Raw genomic sequence first — 6,665 nt, 5'->3', positions numbered from 1 at the left:
CTAAGCTGCCAGCCCCAGTGCCGAATATGTAACGGAACTGTTTATATGCTGTACATAAACCTTGCCCTAACTCACCGTCGTCTCGTCCGCTCGTCTATCAGCTCTGCGCAAAAGCAGTCGCGAGCTGAGTAACACACGCTACCAAACGGCTAATGACCTTGGCGGCGGAGTTCGGAGATGTGCGCCTTAGGGACCGAGTTGGCGTTGCGCCTTCGTAAAAACGCACGAAACGCACTCACAGCTACAGATGAACGCGAATAAGCGTCTCAGTTGTTACTTCGCTGTCTCTGAAAAACGCGCTCTTTTCGCAAACGGAGGCCGTGCAACGATTGCAGTGAACTTTGTGCGCCAGATAACTACAACAGAATCGTTGCTACGAAAGCCCAAGAAAACCCAAGGCGCTGGATTGTCCCCACCGTGAGATAACCGTGCGCGTTAGCGTTCCCCCTGCTCCCTTACCGCGGGGCAAAGTACGCGTGGGAGATTAGAGCGTGTGCCGCCGCGTCGTGACGATGTGGTGACGCGCTCTCATTGCGCCATCTTGCTGGTAATGCTTGAAAAAACGATAGTTCCTCCCGAGATGCCCGTCACCAGCAGAGAGTAGTAGATATAAATAGCTTAAAATAAATGTCGGAGGAAGTGCATATTTGCTGCTCAGTCGTAAATGCCTCGCAATCACGTTGCAGATGTCCCATGTTCAATTCCGCACGTGGGAGCCCTTTTCTGAATTATATATTTTTCTTTCTTGCTTGTCATATATATATATATATATATATATATATATATGTATATATATATATATAGATATATATATATAATATATATATATATATATATATATATATATATGACTATTTTTTGGAACCTTGGAACCGCCTTAGCTATGACAAAGGTTTTTCGAAAATTGCTGGAGTAGAAACCATTGCCCATGTGCGAAGCCCTGTTGATGGCAAGATGGTGGATGCAGCAGCCGTCTTACCAGGAGAATGATAAATTACCACCGTTCAGCGAATGCAAACTGAAAAATCTGTGTTTCCTTCGCACCCCCTAACGAGTTTCATGTGGACACATTTTAGGGTCACATAGCGCTCAAAGTCCGTCTTAGTGTTTCTAACTTTCCATAGTAAGCCTCTAATTGCAGGTAAAGTTCATTGGAGATTCAGTCAAGCATACTTGTTTCAGCGCGTTGTATCGTCGGGAACAACTATATTTTAAGAATTCACGTAGCATTTAAACATATATCAAAACCACTTCACCTCTAAGTGGGGACTACAAGGAAAGACCAAGTTTCCGACATCTTGGAAGGGCAAAAGCTGTCTTCACTTCTGCTGCCAAGGCATTGCCGGAGCTTCCACTCCAGATTTTTTTAACCTCCGTGGCTAAGACTATAAAGTTGTGAGAAATGCTATGGCTACGACAAATCTGGACGCGCTTGCGATGGGCTTCGGTCGAGAAATTGAGCACTTGGGTACACCTTGAAGGTAATGAAAATAAATTCCAAACGTTTGCGGTGTCCGAACATTCGTTGATTGATTTATTGATATGTGGGATTTAACGTACCGAAACCACCATATGATTATGCGAGACGCCGTAGGGAAAGGCTTCGGAAATTTCGACCACCTGGGGTTCTGTAACGTTCAACCATATCTGAGCTCACGGGCCTACATCACTTTGGCCTCCAGCGCAAATTCAGCCGCCGCAGGTGGAATTCGATCCCCCTACCTGCGTCCGGCGATCCGTGTGGTGCGTCCTAGAATGCAGAGGAAACCTCCAAGAGGCCCATTTTAACCTCGAAGTTTGGTGGCACCACCCCTTTGACCTTCAAGAAACAAATGACCAGCAAAAAGTTGCTGTGTGGACCTTACTTGGAATAATAATAATAATAATAATAATAATAATAATAATAATAATAATAATAATAATAATAATAATAATAATAATAATAATAATAATAATAATATGATGTTAATAATATAATAATAAAATAATAATAATAATGATAAGTTTGCAGATGCCACGTACAGTGCGCATCGATGATATGCGAAACACGGAAGATGAAGGTTCATACGCCACTTTAAAATCAGCACAACGTTAAGAGGTGGAAGATAATCATGCCGTACATGACTTACACGTCATGATTATCATGTTCGGACGTGTCATTTACGTTGGCCGTCAATTCACGTCACGTGATACCAAATCGTTTTATGTGAAGCTAGGGAAACGGCTGCGAGCGTGCCATGAGCGTAGCACGTAGTCATGTTTTACAAGGCACGCATACTATGATTATCATGGTTGGACGTGTCATTAATTTTGTCGTCCATTCACGTAACGTTATAACAAATTCGGTATATGGGGAGCTAGCGAGACGGCCATGAACGCGTTATGAGCGTAGCATGTAGTTGTGTTTTACATGACACGCATATCATGATTATCATATTTGGACGTGTCAATTACCTTCGACGTCCATTCACGACACGCAATAACAAATTTGGTACATGTCAAGCTAGCGAAACGGCCGCGAGCAAATCATGAGCGAAGTATGTTAACACGCTCTTTGTAACACGCAAGTCATGTTCATGTTTGTACCAGTCATATACCTTCGACATCTATTGACATCAAGTAAGCACTCGGTAGCACAAAACTTCTAGCGTACAATGCTTGCGTAAGATATAAACGGGAGTACGCATCAAATGTGTGGAACTTATTATAAAAAAATATTTCCCAACTAGCAAATGTTGAGCATAAAGCAGTGAGATTTATATTTGTAAACTACAAACGCCTAGATTCCCCTACACAGTTGAAGAAACTCAATATACCAACGCAGGAAGCCCGGAGAAAAGTTTACCGCCTTTCATTCCTTCAAAACTGGCTAAAAGGTAAAATCACTTTATCTCTCCCAGCATCTGTTAAGCGTCTCAGTACAAGAACAATACGGCACTATCAGAAACATTCGTTAGCACCAATCTTCGCTCGCACAAAATCATTGTTACAGTTTCTTCCCTCATATGCATGCGCTTGTTTGTCTCTTTTCTTGTGTCCCGTTAGTTTGCGCCTCCAATTATTCCATTATGAATTTGTACCAACTAGCCCGCCTGTCAACCCTACTGCACTTCCGTCATATGATCGCGGATTGGAATTCGGTGCGAAATAGTATATTCAGCTCCAATGACGTTTTAGCAATATCCCATATACCATGTTTTAAAGGTCTAGCACTCTTTTGGTTACTCTTACTGCTTGTTTCTATTACATGTTTTATGGCCCTATCTTTCAATGATTTTCGTACTAACTTTATTGTTTGTTTTGTTTCTTGTGTTCACCATTGCGTTGTTTGGGTATACTTTTTGCATTGTACCTGAAGGCCATCCTACTTGAGCCAAAATGTTGGCATGCAATATTTCAATTTAAGGTATAAATCCAATAAAGACACGTGTCGTCAGTTTAATGCCCAGTCCCCCGTAGTGGGTATGAGCCAAACATCAGAAAAAGCAAGCAAGCAAGCAAACGTGGCCCTTCGCGAGCAGGCAAAGCGCGCGGTCAGCTTTCGCGAGCTGCCAACCGTACAGCCATTTTCCAAACGATCTTCGTGGCACGCTACATCCGGTACCTACAGATTCGCAAGTATCATCACCTGGCCTCCTATCGCATAGGGTCCCCGGAATTATGAACAACTACGTAATCCTAGAGAAGATTGGTGAAGGAGCGTACGGTGCTGTCTACAAGGCGAAGTGCAAGGCCACCAACGAGGTCGTCGCTATAAAGAAGATTCGGGTCGAGGACGGAGACGAAGGGATTCCCGCCACGACTATACGAGAGGTGGCCCTCCTCCGGGAGTTGAAGCATGAGAACATAGTACGTCTCATAGAAGTCCTCATGCCACCGTCGAAGGCTGTGCACTTGGTCTTCGAGTACATGACCATGGACCTGAGGGCGCTTTTGGATTCTCATGCCAAGAAAAGGCCCTTGGATGATGCCGTTGTTAAGAAGTACCTCGGTCAGATTGTTGCAGCCATTCTATTTTGTCATAAAAGAAGATTTCTGCGCCGCGACTTCAAGCCAGCCAACGTGCTTGTCGACGGAAACGGCGACCTGAAGGTGGCCGACTTCGGCTTTTCCCGGGCCTTTACGCCACCAGTGCGCAGTTTAACCAGCAAGGTGGGCACCCTCTGGTACCGTGCGCCGGAGATGCTCTTGGGTGCCAGTAGTTACTCGACACCGGTGGACGTGTGGAGTATCGGGTGTATCTTCTTCGAGCTGCTGACCAGCAAAACGCTCTTCCGCGGGGATTCGGAGATCGACTAGCTTTTCCGAATTTTCCGCGTCCTTGGTACACCGACAGTACAGAGCTGGCCCAAAGTTATGCAACTGAAAAACTACAAGTCGACGTTTCCCATGTGGAGAGAAAACGTCGTGGCAACGCTCCTTTCTGGGATCGACTGCGAGGCTGTAGATCTGCTTCTAAAGATGCTTATCTACAGCCCTGGCAAGAGGATCTCGGCCAAAGATGCCACAGCACACCCCTATCTGGCCGGGTCGAGAAATATAGAGCGGGCGGCACACTCCACCGAGAAAGAAGGGCAATGAGACTTTGCCTTCGCAGCTCGAACTCCTGCTCTACCGTTGCTGCGGCGGCAGCTGGACCCGCAGGATCACTCAACACCCCAGTGGAGCACCTAAGAACATTAACAGAAATAAAGGTTACGTGGGGTTGCAGCGGGCTGGCTCCGCCGGCATCGCTGCATTTGTAACAGTGTTGTGTACGTGTTCGCGGTGCACTTGTGTGTATGCTAGATTTAGCCAACTATGTTCAACATCATCAGAAACGCTGAAGCACGGCCGCTGCAGAAGTAATTATTAAGTGGGAACTTCTGCCTCACTTCAGCAGAACCATGCTGGCGTGAGACAAAGGTAGTTTCTAGAAAGATCAGCAGCCCCAGGTGCCCAGGCGGTATAAATTTCCCGAGCCCGTACAGTTTGAAAACCATAGAGGTAAAATACAGACTCTGAAAACTTGGCGATGTTGCGCCAGTTGCTTGGCGCCGCTGCAGGCGGTGGCTGACAGTGGCGCAGCTGTCGCAACACGCTTCGGCAAGTGCCACGTGCGCCGGATCGAGTTTGTGCACGGTGCATGACTTCGGTTATGATGTGTATTTGTGTTGTCATACGTACACTGAAAATATAGGGCGTGCTGCTCTGTTCTCTTTAGCGCGGGTGTTTGTGCTTTTGCAAGATAGTGCCTAGAATATTGTATACATTGCTTGCACCTACGTCAGCCGACGCCACTGCTCGGAGCAAGTCGACCAATTTTATGAACCACAGTCAGGCGTTCTTCAGTCGCATCTATTTATTGAATTATTTATCCGTATACCCTGAAGGCCCGAAGCCATTAAATAGGAGGGGGGGGGTAATAATATACATACATAGAATCAACACAAGCACTAAATAATAAAAGGTTTGAAAAACTGAATATTATCGTGCAAAAATAAAGGACAATGAAATGTGATTAGAAAAAGTACATGGAAAGAAATTATAAGGACAAACTGCACTGATCATTAAAAATAACAACGAGGCTGAACATTTTTTTCCACAAGTGTTAAAATGACTGAGCTATACAGTGAGCTAGAAGTATCATGATGCGCACATGTAGTACATCTGAGGCAGTTATGCAGGGCTGCTCAAGCATGATGGTGAAGTTTGAATTTGTGGGTGAATTTGTCATGGCTTTTTGTACAAACAATATCCTTAGGCAGTTTATTCCATTGTTTAGTGGCAAAAACCAGTGGCAAATGAAGGAACAGGTTTGTACGGGCAAACAAAAGTGTAGTTAGAATTGATGATCAAGGCGAGATAGTATTCGATGAGCAGAGTTATAAGTGCAGACATAGGCAAATCATTATGAGAGAGATTCTTGAAGGGAGATGGAAGTGACAACAGTCTACGGGACTGCAAAAACGGCAACTTCAGCGAAATATTTCTTTCATTTATGCCAGAAGTTTGAGAGTAATTTTTGGTATGTATCGGGCACTTTTGTTTTGAAAGGACTCTATTTTATTTATTAGGTAAGCCTAGTGAGGGCTTCATATTGCGAAAGCGTAATCAAGTTTAGAGCGGACTACACAATAAAATTTTGTAGCAGAATTAGCGAAATGTAAGTTTCGTGCTTTGAATCTGAGTGTCTTATACACATTGCTAGTGATAGTGTAATGTGTAGGTTCCATGATAAGTCACTCGATAAATGAATTCCCAAATACTTTAAATTGGATACATTTTCTACTTGTTTCTCATTGAATGTCTAGGTATGAGTTATTGTGTTCATTTTTGTAAAAAAATGAAAGAACCTGTTTCTTTCACGTTGACTTCAATCTGCTAGTCCTGGCAACACATACCTAACATATTAATGTCCCTCAGCAGGTTATTATCTTTACTGATGGACAACCTTCTATAATTCACGCAGTCGTCCGCAAACAACCTTACTCTGAGAGTCATGATTTTAGCTATATCTATAATGTAAATTAGAAATAGAATTGGTCCCATCCCAGATAGTCGAGGCACTGCCGATTTAACGTGCTCTATTGGGGAATGTTTGGCGTTAACCACAACGGATTGGCACCGGTTAGTTAGGAATTCTGATATCCAATTGATTACGTGACAGTCTAAGTTAGGACTAA

The 6,665-nt window shown here is 44.1% G+C and overlaps 1 pseudogene; it reads left to right on the top strand.

Annotated features, from left to right (window-relative positions):
- Nucleotides 1-2,078: 2,078 nt before the first annotated feature.
- LOC142775561 (cyclin-dependent kinase 1 pseudogene) lies at nucleotides 2,079-5,451 on the top strand (annotated as a pseudogene).
- Nucleotides 5,452-6,665: the final 1,214 nt, after the last annotated feature.

The sequence above is a fragment of the Rhipicephalus microplus genome, chromosome X (assembly GCF_043290135.1).
Source record: "Rhipicephalus microplus isolate Deutch F79 chromosome X, USDA_Rmic, whole genome shotgun sequence".
NCBI lineage: Eukaryota > Metazoa > Arthropoda > Arachnida > Ixodida > Ixodidae > Rhipicephalus > Rhipicephalus microplus.
The sequence above is the reverse complement of the archived record's forward strand: the minus strand, read 5'-3'. Positions and strand labels throughout refer to the sequence as shown.